This window comes from Ceratotherium simum, unplaced genomic scaffold, assembly GCF_057802395.1.
Source record: "Ceratotherium simum simum isolate JZ-2026a unplaced genomic scaffold, ASM5780239v1 HiC_scaffold_43, whole genome shotgun sequence".
Lineage (NCBI taxonomy): Eukaryota > Metazoa > Chordata > Mammalia > Perissodactyla > Rhinocerotidae > Ceratotherium > Ceratotherium simum.
The window spans coordinates 7,780,992-7,796,882 of NW_028261259.1; the positions used below are offsets into that span (position 1 = coordinate 7,780,992).

The 15,891-nt window shown below is 37.4% G+C and overlaps 1 pseudogene; it reads left to right on the forward strand.

The window, feature by feature from the left end:
* The first annotated feature begins 10,010 nt into the window (after positions 1-10,010).
* Positions 10,011-15,058, forward strand: LOC147911518 (vomeronasal type-2 receptor 116-like; annotated as a pseudogene).
* Positions 15,059-15,891: the final 833 nt, after the last annotated feature.

A 15,891-nucleotide genomic window follows, 5' to 3' on the forward strand; every position in this document is an offset into this window, starting at 1 on the left:
CTCCTACTTCACAATGTACATAAATGTCAATTCACAGTGGATTTTAGATCTAAAAGTAGAAGGTAAAACAACAAAACTTTAGAATATAGCAAATATATTCATTGTTTGAGGCAGAATTAAAAAACTCTTAAATGGAGTAAACACAAGATCCATGAAGAAAAGTATCAAACATTTAAAGGTGAATAAAACAAAGAGGCTACAGTACAGGAGATCAGGAGAGAGATACACATGAGGTAGGAAGAATATGGAGAACTTAGAGAAAAGAAAACACTTAGAAAGTATTGTCCTAAGGATAGAGCAGTCAGCCGGGTCAAATGATGCTGTGTGGTGAAGTAAAATAAGGGTAAAAAAATCACCACTGAATTGGGCATCATGGAAGCTGCTGATGTCCTTGACAAGAGCAGATTGAGTGACATACTTAGACAGACCTGAGTGAAATGATTTGAAAAGAATGGGAATTGAGAAAGAGGAATATTTGAATACTAACAACCCTTGCAAATGTTTGAATTGAAGATTAGCAGAGAAACGGCAAAAGAGCTATTGAGAGAAACTTTCTGTTTAGGAGAGACAGACTTTAAATGGAAGATACTGGAACATGTAGTAAGTAAGTGCTGGAGTCCTGGCATAGGACGTAGGTCTAAGGAATAGGTTAATTGTAAATATATGTGAATTTAGACTTTATCCCGTGCCAAACTGATATGAACTGGATAATGGATATCTATTTCCTGAACTGTGCATGAGACCAGTTCTTCAGACAACGGTCAAATAGACCTAAAGGTGAGGTTGGCAATATAGGCTGTAAAGTACCCTTGAGGGTAACCCAAGGCATGGTCAATGACCTCCTCCTTCAGTATCACAGGAATGATGCTGGGCTGTTTTTGCTGATTGCAATACCAGCTCTGTCTGATGCTGTGTTTTGATGGATGCAACACCTCTCAGTCAATTGCAAGAAACAGAATGTTTGCCTGGGAAGGAAAAAATCCAATCTCAGGATGAGGTAGTTCCCAGAGCCCTGCTGACCCCCAGCCCTGATGAAATCTTTGTCACCTGCAGTGGAAGATGTTGCCCAAACAGAGTTTTCACCTTTGTCTTTACCAGGGCACAGCATGTCAGGTGCAGACCCCAGGGCAGGGAGGACCTCAGGGCTCCTTACTGAGAGCAGTGACCAGTTAGGCCTGGACTGAGGGAGTGACAGCAAGAGGAGACCAGAAGCAACTCTGATCCACAGTCACATTGGAGGAAGATCTGAGCCAATATATATTGCTTCTGAAAATCCCCTAGTTCTCACCAATAACAATTCTTCTTTCCATGGTCTTGAATGGCAGAGCACTTTTAGACACGTGTACCCTGCACAGGAATAAAATTTCCCTGCAGAAGGCTACATTGCAGGTCTCCTTCCTGCTCTGCTCCCCCAGTAACCACTGAGCTGAGGACTTGCCTCAAACTGGTGAGTCAGCTGGGATGTTGTTTCTGCTTCTTCTGCCCCTCCTTGTGAAATTTCCCCATTCCATGTGTATGATGAGTTATTCTGACGGTTTTGATTACATAAGGCACAGTGTCTACAAGGAAGGGGACTTGGTGGTCAGTGGATTTTCTCCCTTCTATACATTGACCCAGGATTCAGAAATGCAACAGAAATTTCTTTGTGATTCGTCTAAGCAAAGATGTCACATTTTACCTGTAAGTTCATGTGTGTGTGTGAATCCCTCTGACAGTTATGAAAGTTGAATATAAAAGCTGTGTTGAGATTCTCCAGTAAACAGTGAATCATCAGCTCCTTTCTTTTCCTTTAATAATTATTTGTTGTTTCCTTTCTTTTTCCCTTCTGGAATATTTTCCCCCCAAACAGAAGACAGAAATAAGCATCTTTTATTTTCTCCTGCCTTGGAATAATCTCCATTAGTGAGTAATTTCTGAAAGCCTAAAGGAGGCAAGTTGCAGGCAAAAAAACACCAAGATCCCACTGCGGTGATCCACATGCCATCCTGCTCCTGACCCACGATGTGGGAGGGGAGAGAATCCTTGGGCACACCATATCTTGACTAGAAGTTAGTGCTAAGAACAAATCTCATCAAAGTATATAGATTATTCAAAAACGAACTTTTTATTGAGATGACATTTATTTTTCTTCAAAATGCATTTACTAAGTATCCTTCATGGTCTAAAATAATTTGGAATATTCTCTGAAAAAGATGTGTTTTTTTCAAGTTTTATACAGATGTAATTGACATTCATCACTGTATAAATTTAAGGTGTACAGCATGATGGTTTGATTTATATATTTGGTAAAATGATTACTACAATAAGTTTAGTTAGCATCTATCATCTCATATCAATATAATAAAGAGAAAAAGCAAAAAAAAAAAAGAAAGGAATAAGTTTTTCCTTGTGATCAGAACTCAGGATTTACTCTGTTAACAACTTTCATATGTATCATACAGCGGTGTTAACTATAGTCATGTACATTAGATCCCTAGTACTTATCAAAGATCAAGTGTTTAAAAAATATATATATATACACACATATATATATAATGAAATTTTCTAGATGTCTTTTTATTAATTGCTAGCCTAATGATACTGTGGTCAGAGAATGCACTGTGTATAATTTCAATGTTCAAAGGCTTACTTGATGGCCCATTGTATTGTCAAATGTATATATATTCTTTGGTGTTCAAAATAGACCAGCATTATTTACTGTTTTATGTAACTATCTGTTAAGCTTGTTTTCCATATCTTTGCATAATTTTTTATCTCTAATTTGACCATTTCTACGAGGTTGTGTTAAACTTCCAAATCTGGTTGTTCATGTATGTACTTATGCACATGGGTCTATAAATAGTAGCTTTTTTTTCAGTTTGGGCTGGGGATACATATATTCACTGTAAGTACTTGATCTTCTCTTCCTTTCACCACATATGGTCACCACCTTTGATATTTTACATTCTTTTTGATATGAAGTCTGATTTTATCAGATATTAACAAGGATATCCATGCTTTCTTTTGGTTCATATTTAAATGGAATAACATTTCTATCTACTTTAGTCTTTTCTGTGTTTTGCTTCAAGTATTGGAAAGAATGTAGTTTTGTCCTGTGTTAGGTGGAACGTGCCCTCAAAGATGACAAAGTCCTAATCCTTCGAATCTGTGAATATGTTACCTCACATAGAAAGGAAACTTGGCAAATGTGAAGAATCGAGGATTTTGAGAAGAGGAGATAATCCTGAATTATCTGGATGGGTGCAAAATAATCACAAGCGTCCTTACAAGTGAAAGGATAAGTCAAGAAAGTCAGAGTCAGAGAAGGAGTTATGACAACAAAAACAGGGATTGAAGTGATAGGAGGCTATTACCTAGGAACGTGGGAAGCCTCTAGAAGCTAGAATGTGCAAGGAAATGGACACTTCCCTAGAGCCTCCAGAAGGAATGCAGTCCTGCTGACACCTTGATTTTAGCCAGTGAGACTCATTTTATATTTCTGACCTCCCAAAGTACAAGATAACAGATTTGTGTTGTTTTAAGCCTCTAAATCTGTGGTAGATTCTCAGAGTAGCAATAGGAAATGAATACAAGTCCTCTTTTAATCCAATCAGAGTGTCTCTGGGTGACTCAGAATTACAGTATCCCAACATTTTGGTTTTTAAAGCTGTATTCACCAATGAAAATAATATTTTAATAGTAGAGCGACAAAAGCCTACGCTCTACTCTGCAATCTTCTGGAAATGCGTGTTGTACCTTATCAATTAAATTGTTTGAAAATTAAAGTTGGATTGAACTTAGATGTGCAAGAGAGGAATCAAACCAAAGGCAATCTGTAAAGCTCACTGCCTATGATGGTTTTATAATCTATAAATAAACATATGAAAAGCTGCAACTTTACCTTGCTCCTTAGACTCTGAATTGTTTTTACTCTTTTAGAAAACCATAGAGTCATAAATTGCCTTTCTCTTTATTTTCTCCCTAAGACTATCTCCTTATTTATTATGGTGCAATTTCCCTACTTCTGGTGAGATGTGTTTGCTAGCTCTGCGAGGCAGGCAGTTTTATAAAGGTATATTGCAAAAGTTTTGATGACACCATTCTATATTCGACTTGCCCTTCCTCCAAGCTTTTCTTATGCACTTCCCTGTCTTACCTAGTTTCTTTGTATGGAACATGATCTTTTGCTTCATCTCATTATACCGGCACTTGGCCATGACCAACGTCATGTTGCTGTCACTGCATGAAGTAGTGCTTGACTTGTAAACAAATATGTAAATTGGTCCTTTCCCCTTAAACACCCTTCCAACTAACTCATTTTAGGACATTGGTCTATCTCTTTTGAGTGCAGAGCGGTAGTGCTGGATCTTCCAAGGCTTTGGGAACACGATGTGCGTGTGCTTTGGATTCTAAAGTCATGAAGAGACAATAATTGCTGTGGAATGAACAAGTTGCTTGAGTCAAAATGCCATGCTTTTCCTCCCTTTTTTCCCATGGGAGTTACTCCTGAAGTGCATGACTTTATCTTATTTCTAATACTATGGCTTTGGGACAGGTTGAACTACAAAAACTATCGTTATGTCCTGGTCTTTGTTTTTGCCTTCAAGGAGATCAACAGGAGCCCCCAGCGGCTCCCCAACGTGTCTCTGGGTTTCCATGTCTACAATTCTTTCCACAGTGATGTCAGCACCATGAGGTGGTCATTGGGTGGGGGCCAGAAGATCCCTAATGACACCTGCCAGGCACAAATCAAGGTTGTGGCTGTCACTGCAGGAACGACACCAGCATTCTCTGCCCAGATTGGGACACTGCTGGAGATCTACAAATACCACAGGTATGAGCATGGTGGGGGGATGGATCTGGAGAGACTGAAGATTTCCTCCTTGGTGAAATTCTGTGGCCACTCAAGTGGAAAAGAAGAAAGTGGGTTTGCATATCTCCCTAATAGGAAAATACCTACCACAGATAGTTCTTGATATGGTGGATTCCTTATTTTGGTGTGTGAAGCTGAGAAGAGATGGAGTAACCAGAGGCTAGCATCACTGGCTAAAGCAGACCACCGTAGCTTCTGGAAATGTGGTTGCACAAATTCTCTGAAAGGAGTGGAAGCTGGATATTCTGAAATAACCACACCTTAGTTATTTATCTTCTAGTTAGTAAAATTTTATATGTAAACATGTACTTAAAACTATTTTACTTGGTCAAAAGACCTGAACAGACATTTCTCCAAAGAAGATATACATATGGCCAACAGACACATGAAAAGATGTTCAAAATCATTAACTATCAGGGAAATGCAAATCAAAACTACAATGAGATATCACCTCACGCCTGTCAGAATGGCTATAATTAACAAGACAGGAAACAACATGTGTTGGAGAGGCTGTGGAGAGAAGGGAACTCTCATACACTGCTGGTGGGAGTGCAAATTGGTGTAGCCACTATGGAAAACAGTATGGAGATTCCTCAAAAATTTAAGGATAGAACTACCATATGATCCAGCTATTCCATTGTTGGATATTTATCCAAAGAACTTGAAAACACCAATACGTAAAGATACATGCACCCCTGTGTTCATTGCAGCTTTATTCACAATAGCCAAGACTTGGAAGCAACCAAAGGGCCCAACAAGGAATGAATGGATAAAGACGATATGGTATATATGCACAATGGAATACTACTCAGCCATAAGAAACAATGAAATCCAGGCATTTGTGACAACATGGATGAACATTGAGGGTATTAAACAAAGTGAAATAAGTCACCGGGAGAAGGTCAAATATCGTATGATTTCACTCATTAAGTAGTAGATAATAACAACAACAAACAAATACATAGAGACAGAGATTGGATTGGTGGTTACCAGAGGGGAAGGGGGAAGGGAGAATGGCGAAAGGGATAATTCGGCACAAGTGTGTGGTGAAGGGTTGTAATTAGTATTTGGGTGGCAAACGTGATGTAATCTATGCAGAAATAAAAGTATAATGATGTACACCAAAAATTTATGCCATGTTATAAACCAATGTTACTGCAATAAACAAAAAAATTTAAAAAATGAAAAAAAATTAAAAAAAAATTTAAACTCTTCAAATGCTTTGCAAATAGTCACAAATTTAATCCTAATAAAAGGCAATGAAAAGGTACAATTATTATGGGAATTTTTAGAGATATAGAAACTAAGATGGACAGAGGTTATGTAAACTTCTCAAGATCGTTAAGCTAGTATTATTAGAGTCAGCATTTGAACCCAGGCAGTCTGGCTTCAAAGCCAAGCTTCCCCTCAATCACTTCTACCATCAGATAATGTTGCTTCATATTCACAGAGTTATTGCCAAGAATTTAAGTTTAGCTACCTGATCATATGAGTTTTGCTGAAATTCTGTTTATTTTGCTTCCAGAGAACTCAATACAGAACCTTTTTTCTCTTTTGATTCAGATCACCTATGGAGATATTGATCCTGTACTGAAAGGTAAGGACTACTTTTCCTCTCTATCAGATGGCTTCCAAAGACATATCTTTAGTCTTCAGAAGGGTCTCGCTGTTGATACATTTCGGCTGGACTTGGGTGGGAAATTTAGTGTCAGTTGATATAAAAAGTGAGCAGTTCCTCTGGGAACTTAGAAGAGAGGAGACTATGAACGGTGTCTGCCTGTGACTAAGATACCTGTGACCAAGAGGATGTACTCTTCAAAAGATTGGAACTTCATGGCCAGAATCATAGGCTGATCAGCCAATATGTTTAGCATGTATGGTGACACAAGTATATTAATAAGTGTGAGCATTGCAGGAAAGTATTATTTAACCACTCAGAAGGTGTGGATCACTACACCACAGTGGGATGCTTCTTTTTTTCCACTTCACCCCTTTTTCATTCTTACCATGGGAGTCTTTCCTTTGCACACCAGAACTTTGAGATATCTGGATTTAAACACTCTCTATGGACAGTTAGCCCCTCTAAATACCCAGAAGACTTTCTCTTTACCAAATTATGGCTTGAAATTTTTAACTGCTCATTTGCAGGAACTAAATGTGGAAAATTTTGGAGTGTCCGCTCAATGCTTCCCTGGATTCTCTGCCAAAGGACAAATTAGACACGACCATGTCTGGATCCAGCTACTACATCTATCATGCTGTGGATGTGGTGGCCTGAGCCCTCCATGAAATGCTTTTGATAAAAGCAGAAGTGGTGTCCATAATGGAATGCAGGTCAGCTCATGTTTCTCACTTAACAGGTAAAATTCCTCCCTTAAATATGATTCCCATTATTGTATTTTAGGATACGAGAGTTATTTCATTTGGGTATAGAATTGTAATAGTGACATTGCGACAGATCAGCGGTGACTTGAACATAATGAATTGCTGTTGTTTCGTACAGGTTGCAAGTAAATCTCTAATGATTGTAGGGGCTATTTAGCAACAGTGTCAACTCTTTTAACTAAAAATAATCAATTAAAAACTTTCACTGTGAGAGGTAAGTTTTTAAGATAAGACTTAATGACAATTCATCCAAGGGAATTTAAAAATTCAGGGATTTTCAAAATCTAGTTCTGGCCCTAGCCTGTGATAACTTAAATGCCACTGGGGAAAGGACAATTTATTTGAACATTCCTGCATTTTTCTAGAAAGGCTACTGATAGTTAAATAAATATTTCTTCTTTGAAATTTAAAATGACTTTTGGAAGCAAGGAGATTGATCCCCTTTTTACAGATGAGAACCCCAATACTTTGAAATATATTTTAATTTCCCCAAGACCTTTTCAATTCTACTTATATGAACCTAGACTTTTATAAATCCAAAACCTATGAATAATGTGTCTTGAAATTCTTGCTCTCAGGTACAAGGAAGTTAATGTGATATTAGATCTAAATACACACATTTATTGTGAATATATATTTATTTATGTATATATAACCTTATATATATTTATGTATTATATAAATATTAGTTATATATTTATATATAAATTATATCAATTATTGTATGAATATTGTTTACTAGGAGCTTTCATCTTTTCTCTCTCATTTAATAAAATATTTTGTTCAAAGTTAGTAAGAAGCAAGCTGTCTTTCTTTGTCTCTTCTTGAGTTCAAGGAAACTCACTAGCACCCCTAAAGCAAACCTCATTGCTCAAGGTGCAGCTCAGGTTTAGCCCTACAGCACTCCCTGGACATGGAATCTTCAGGAATGTTTTAAACAAATCACCATGTTCTCTCTAAGGGCAGACAGGAATGCCTTCTTACTTAAGTATGCAAAATAGTAAACACTCCCCAAATTGAACTTAATCAGAGGATTACTGATATAGAGGGGAAAAAATCTAATTGCTGGGCAACTCAGGAGCCCCACCCGTTCGTATATGAGTTTTCTGTCCTCAATTTCCACCCTCATTTCCTTTCCCAATTATGTCTCCCTTTCAGCTCCACCCATTCCTAAAAAACACCCAATTTAAAAACAGCACTGGAGCTCATGTGTCACTGGCTGAGAAAAGAAACTCTGTGTCACAGCATGAAATTCTGAACTATATCATTCCCAAAGGTCTTGGACTTCAGGTGAAAGTAAGGGAGTTTGTTCCCCAGGATCCACGTGGTCAAGGTTTCATCATACATGAGGAGCTGATAGACTGGGCCCTGGGATTCAAAAAGACTGCAGAAAACTCAATCTTCGATTAATTCTTCATCTACATCACAAGATAGAGACCGTATACGAAAATAATGGTGAAATTATTTAACTCATAACAAAATTCTCATTTATTGATATAATTTTTCTTACTGTCCAAGAGATATTGAAGGTACACTTTTTAAAAAAATAATTTTATTTATTTATTTATTTATTTCCCCCCAAAAGCCCCAGTAGATAGTTGTATGTCATAGCTGCACATCCTTCTAGTTGCTGTACTTGGGACACGGCCTCAGCATGGGCAGAGAAGCTGTGCATCGGTGCTCGCCAGGGATCCAAACCTGGGCCGCCAACAGCGGAGCACGAGCACTTAACCACTAAGCCACGGGGCCAGCCTGAAAGGACACTTTTAATTAAGGAGATATTCCCGAATTTTGAAATGCTTTATATGTTACAGCAGGACAGTGAGGCTACCAATTTAATATGATGAGCTGATAAAAAATTGATGATTTAAATTCCCATTTAAGCTGAAAAAGTGTCAATCTCATTTCTTGCAAATTTATTGCTCTGCATGCATTGTGCCTCGAAGACATAACAGGTGCTGACGACCAAGCCTTTTGATGACTTGTTGATACAATTAAAATTGTCTTTGGCCATTTGCTTTTATTCCAGAAAACAAATTTTATTCTCTTTAACTAGAATCAAAAGAATTGACATTGAGTGTTTTTTTAATATTTCAATATTTAATTAATATTCTTTATATTTCCATCTCTTCATCCCACCTTTATACATTCTTGTAGAAAAATTCACCATCAGAAAAAAAGATTATTTTTGCTCTTCCAGGAACTACATTCTTCCTCACATCAGATTTCCCTTTAAAACTCAGTCTTGTAAGCCATCCCTCAAGATGCTATATTATATCATTCAAGCCTGTCCCTGTTTCCTTGGTGTATAATCTACCTGACATTAAATATATTACTAAATAAATTCAATAATTACATATTGTACTAATCAAACAATTCTCATATAAATGTATTGTATGAATTAAAATATTATTTATTATTAAGGTAAAATCTGCTTATAGTTCAAAAAAGTGATCCAGGAATACCATATTCAGAATCACATTTGGCAATAACAAATATGATTCATGATCAGATGCCCCATTTTCCTTAAAACAAACAAGTGTCCTAGTCACTGAGATGGAAAATCTTTTAAATCAGTATGTATCTTCATGTTGGGAACTCTTTTCTGCAGAATGAACTTGATTTTATTTTGCTTTCCCTGGGTGCATCAATCATGTCAAATCTTAGAGGTGATCTTTAAGATAATTTTTGAGATAATTTAACCAATATTATCGATTATTCAATATTATTAAATAATAAAATATTATCCAATTATATAGTATTGTTCAGTATTATCAATAATTCTCTTCTTTCAAACTCCCCCCTATGGGTGTAGGATGTTCTGTCAGCCAGGATTCAGGAAACTCCCTCAGGAAGAGAGCTACCTGCTGCTTTGACTGTGTATTGTGCCCAGAGAGAGAAATATGTAATCAGACAGGTATGAACTGACAAAATTACATAATTACAATCACTTTCTTTCACCCCTTCTTTGTCTCCAAATAAAGTGTAAAGGGTCTGGGATTAACCAATAGACTCTCATTTCTTCTTTATTTTCTATTATTTCATTCACTCATTCAATACATTCATTTAGGTAATCAATACATCATTTCCATGTTGGGAGTTACCTTGATCTGGCTTCTTTATACTCACATTGTTAGGTTTTGCTGAAGCAGCTCTTCTCAAGGGAATACAGCTCTTAAACTACATGTTGTGTTAGGCAAACACTTAGAGATTCCGTAGCACCATATACTCATCTTGATCACAGAATAACACACATGGAATTATGATGGAAGTAAGTGTGGGTGTCTTTAGGACATGCTTCCTATTCATATCTATACACCCAAGGTGACGAGCACTATGCCTTAAACATAGTAGGTGTGCAAAAACCGGAACTAAAGATTCAATAAATGAATGGATATATTATATTATTATTACTCTAGTAGAAGATATAAACCATGAAGTGAGCATGCAAACTTGATAAGATAAAGGCCCTTCTTTCCAAGAAATCATAGTGAGGTACGTGTGAAAAAAGAATAACATGACAATTTGAAAAGTGCCATAATAAAGGTAGTTAGATGTTAGCAGAGTCAACAAGAGTAGATAGTCTTACTTGGATGAATCAGATAATTCTTCATGGAAAGCTGATGTTTGAGTTGAGTTTTTAAAAACATGTGGGGATTTGTCAGTTCAAGATGAAGAGGGATTCTTGGCAATAGAAGTTTGGACATCAAGAGTTATGCAAGATGAATAAGTTCTGGCGACCTACCACCCAACATGGGCCTATATTTAACAATATTGTACTGTAGACTTGAAAATTTACTAGGAGGGTAGATTTATGTTAAGTGTTCCTACCTCAAAAGAAAAAAAGTATTTTAAAAAAGGAAGTTAAATTAAAAAAATAAAGAGGACAGGAGGAAGCATTTGGAAGTGATGAATACGTTTAAGGACTTGATTGTAGTGATGGTTCCACGGGTGTATATTATCTCCAAACACATTAAGTTGTATACATTAAATATGTACAGCTTTTTGTATGTCAATCATACCTCAATAAAGTGTTTTTAAAATGTTTTTATTTGGCATATTCAGACATTTGGAATAGGACTAATATGGTTGGAATGAGATGATAAAAGACTGAACATGGATGATGATGGAATAGGTAAATAATGAAAACAAAAAAGACCATCATCTTTAAAGTACATTATTCCAGTCTTACCAAACAAAACAGCAAACAACTCACACATACTTATTACCAAAGTTGTCTCTTTACATTGCTAAATGTTCTGTCCAGTAAAATAATGCATGAAATAACATATTACAGAAATAAATAATGGTCTGGTAGAGAGAGCATGTTTACAAATTATGTTTGTTGTTAGAATGCATCTGGCTATAAATTAAAAAGAAAACAAACTAAATGTGTCTTTTAAAAAATATTTATTATATCCCATAAAAAAGACCAGAGTAATTTACTATGATGATTCTTTGTGCCAGAAAAAATAAAAGCACAGTGTTGCATTACAAAGATGGAGAGGGAAATATGTGTCATTCTATTTGTTATTTACTTAATGAATGTTGTCATAAATATCACTTTTCAAAAAAAAAAGTGAAACAATTAAAAAAAAAGGCCAGAAATAGAATGACTCCAGGATTAGAGAAATCAGCAGCTCAAAACTATAATCAAGCACACATGATATTCTCATAATTTGCTCTGTCATCTTTGGTTCTCAGCTTTGTCTACAGGCTGGGCTCCTTATGGTCTCAGAGGCTGAGCTGTTTAAAGTATTATATCATAGCAAGCAAACAGAAAGATGAAAAAGAGTGGGCATCTAGTCTGCCTGAATTTGTAACAGTCACTCAAAAACACATCCTCCCAGTGGGGCCAACTATAATTGATTTAGACTTCTCAACCTCCCCTCAATCACACGGCCTCATGGAAGAAGTTGAATGTCAAAGCACAACTGAGCTGCTGGTAGGAAGGGGACAGATGGGTCATGAATAGGCAACCAGTGGAATCCGCTTCCATGTTTACTTACATAATGCAAAAAATATTTTAAATTACAATGCAAAAATATCTAATCAATTAGTGGGATCTAAAATAATGTAGCAGGCTGGCCCTGTGGTGTAGTGGTTAAAATTCAGCATGTTCCACTTTGGTGGCCCGGGTCCATGGGTTCAAATCCCAGGCATAGACCTACACCACATATCAGCCACGCTGTGGTGGCCACTCGCATACAAAATGGGGAAGACTGGCACAGATGTTAGCTCAAGGCTAGTCCTCCTCAATCAAAACATAAATAAGTAAATGAATAAATAATTAACTAAATAAATAAAAGATGAAAATAATGTATCAATAATAAGGATTTTCCTACATATCAATAGTAAAGTGTTTGATAATGCAGTATTAAAATCTCATTCTCACTCACAAAAACATAAAAATCTAATGCACAAAGTACATTAGTTAGACTGTTCAGCTGAAAGTGATAGAGAACCTCATAGTGGTCTTAAGTCAAGACATTTGTTATTTAGGTTACAAGAATTTCAGAAATAGACAGATGCAAAGGTTTTTTTTTCTATCAACATTTTGATAACAAAGACTCAGTCTCCCTATAACTTTTGCTTGAATATGCTTAGTGTGTTGGATTTTATTTTTACAAGAGTCTGCCACTGCACAGCATCCACATGGGAAAGAACGAGGAAGAGTCAGCTATAGCATCCTATTTGATGCACGTTTTATTTAGTGCAAGAAAGAGACCATACAATCAGATTGTCATTGATTTATGTCCATGGCGCATAACCCACAAGTGAGGTGGAGCACACTGTGGCAAAAATTAGCTTAGATCTGTCACAATTGGCTTAGGTCACTCAAAATTGGGGTTCTAATAGCTAGGTATAATGGAAGAAGTGTACTGAGTAAGTAGTTACTGTATGTTATGCGAAGTATAGTTTTAATTTTGGCTAAAAATGTGTTTGAGAATTGCAAAAGAAAATGAATGAATTTAGCGCCATTAAATTTCCCAAATGGAATGTCTGAATATTACAAAAGTCTGTATCCTTGTCTAAATAATTTTTAGCTTTAACGCAATTCAAACCACATTACCGAAGGAATTTACTTTGAAAGTTAAGAATTTTACTACATTTTTTATGAAACAAAAATCGAGTTAGAAAAATCGAGAAATAAGATTTATATAGAAAAGTGATTCAAAAAGAAAAGCTGTAATTACAGTAATTGCATTGTTCTAATATTATTTGCAGAAATAGGAACAAGAAAAGAATGCCCACTTTCAACAATAAGAATGGCTGCTTCATGCTCCGAGGTCAGAGTTAAGTAGTTGTGGCAGGCCCACAAAGCCTAAAATATTTGTTCTCTGTCACTTTACAGGAAAAGTTTGACAAATACAAATTCATAGCCCTGGGCACAGCCCTTGAATGATGGCTGATGGGCATGCCTGCATATGTGTTGCAGCTGTCTCATCCTCAGCTGAGATGACTTGTTTCCATGTGTTCTTCTTGCCTCACAGTGCTCCCCAGAGCGATTGAGATCTAGGTGAGCACAGTGGTAAAGCACTTGATGTCCCTGATGCCCTGCCTTCCTTTCCCTGCCTCACTTTCCCAGTACCTCACTGGTGTGTTGCAAAGTCCCCACCACCTAAAATATTCGCCCCTAAACCCTCAAGTTTATGGACACATCCAACTAACACAGGACCCAAACTTGGAACTTTTGGAGGTGGATTATCACTTACTTGAAGCTAAAAGCATTCTGACATAGGACGGGACTGTTTAATGTGAATATTATTAACGTAAGTGTCTGCAACATTGTGTCTCACAACCAAATAAGGTGTGGGCTGTGGGCCCTATAATGCCAATGAGACTTTTGTTTTTTGTCTTCGGAATATGGAAGAGTGGCTGACTGAAACACCAAGACTTTCCTTTCCTTTTCAAATAGAGATCAATGTATAGGGCGTCCAGGAAGCCAGTATGCAAACAATGAGAGAAATCGCACTTGCAGAAACTTGTGACATTTCTGGCATTTGAAGATTCTTTAGGGAAGACTCTGGCTTGCACAGCTCCTTGCTTCTCTGTTGTCATAACAGTGGTCCCTGGGGTCTTTGTGAAGCACTGAGACACTCCTGTAAGCAAGAATTGGACTCTCAGCTACATCCTACTCTTCTCCCTCACCCTCTGCTTCCTCTGCTCCTTACTCTTCATTGGCTGACCCAACACAGCCACCTACATTATTCAACAAATCACATTTAGAGTTGTTTTCACTGTGGCTGTTTCCACTGTCTTGGCAAAAACTATTACTGTGGTTGTGGCTTTCAAGGTCACTGCACCAGGGAGAAGGATGTGGCAGTGGTTGGTGTCAGGGGCACCTAACTTCATCATTCACATCTGCTCCTTTATCCAGCTGAGTCTCTGTGGGATCTGGCTGGGAACCTCTCCTCCCTTCATTGACACAGATGCACACTCTGAACACGGCCACATCATCATCATGTGCAACAAGGGCTCAGTCACTACCTTCTACTGTGTCCTGGGATACCTGGGTTCCTTGGCCCTATGCAGCTTCACTGTGGCTTTCCTGGCCCGGAACCTCCCTGGCACCTTTAATGAAGCCAAGTTCCTGACGTTCAGCATGCTGGTGTTCTGCAGTGTCTGGGTCACCTTCCTGCCCATTAACACAGCACCAAGGGCAAGGTCATGGTGGCCGTGGAAGTCTGCTCCATCTTGGCCTCCAATGTGGGTCTATTAGGCTGCATCTTTGCTCCCAAGTGCTACGTTATTTTCCTAAGGCCAGTGAGAAACACATCAAAAGTGTTAAGGAATAAAACACACTCAGGGAAAAAATAATCGAAATGTAAGTTATTTTCATAGGTCACAAGAACTTGCATAAACTTGAAAAATAAACTACTATATTTTTCCAGACTCAATTTCAGTACCAACTAAACTTACCTTACATCTCCACTTAATTTTTTGCTTTATGTTTCTTTTGACTTTGTACAATTTTCCTTGGGCATTCAAATGAACAAATACACAAACATTCATACTAATTTTCCTCTAAAATTATGTGTGAGAGATTGCAAAAATGGCCACACATCAGTCCTTTCCCTCTGTCAGTTTGGTTATAGCATCCCACGTTGACTCTGGGTAGACTTGGCATTGTAACTTGCTTTGACCAATGGGATATTACCAAATGACATGAGCAAAGGCTTGAAAAACACTTGTTCATTGTTGCTACTTGTCCTCCTCTGGCTGCCCTTGGGAAGCCTGAGGCCATCAATATGTGAATGAGTCTAGACAGACTCCACATCTCCATCACTCTACGTGGCTTCAAGTCAACAATCAGATGTGTGAGTAAAACTGTCCTAGACCAGCCAATCCCAGCTGAGCCACCAATAGGTCAAGATCAAAATAACTTCCCAGTTAACCCACAGAATCTTGGGAAAAAATAAACTATTCTTATTTGAAGTCACCAAATTTTAGGATGGTTTGTTACACATCAGATGCTAACTGATGTAGCATAATATGCTACCATTTAAATATGTCCTCTCATTATTTGTGTAATTATCACAGATTTCTATTTCTTTATCCAATATCGTAGACTGGAATATTCTTCTCTAGATTAAGTCTCTGAAAGAAAATCAGAGACCATATCACTTTCCATTTTACTTTTTCTCCTTCCT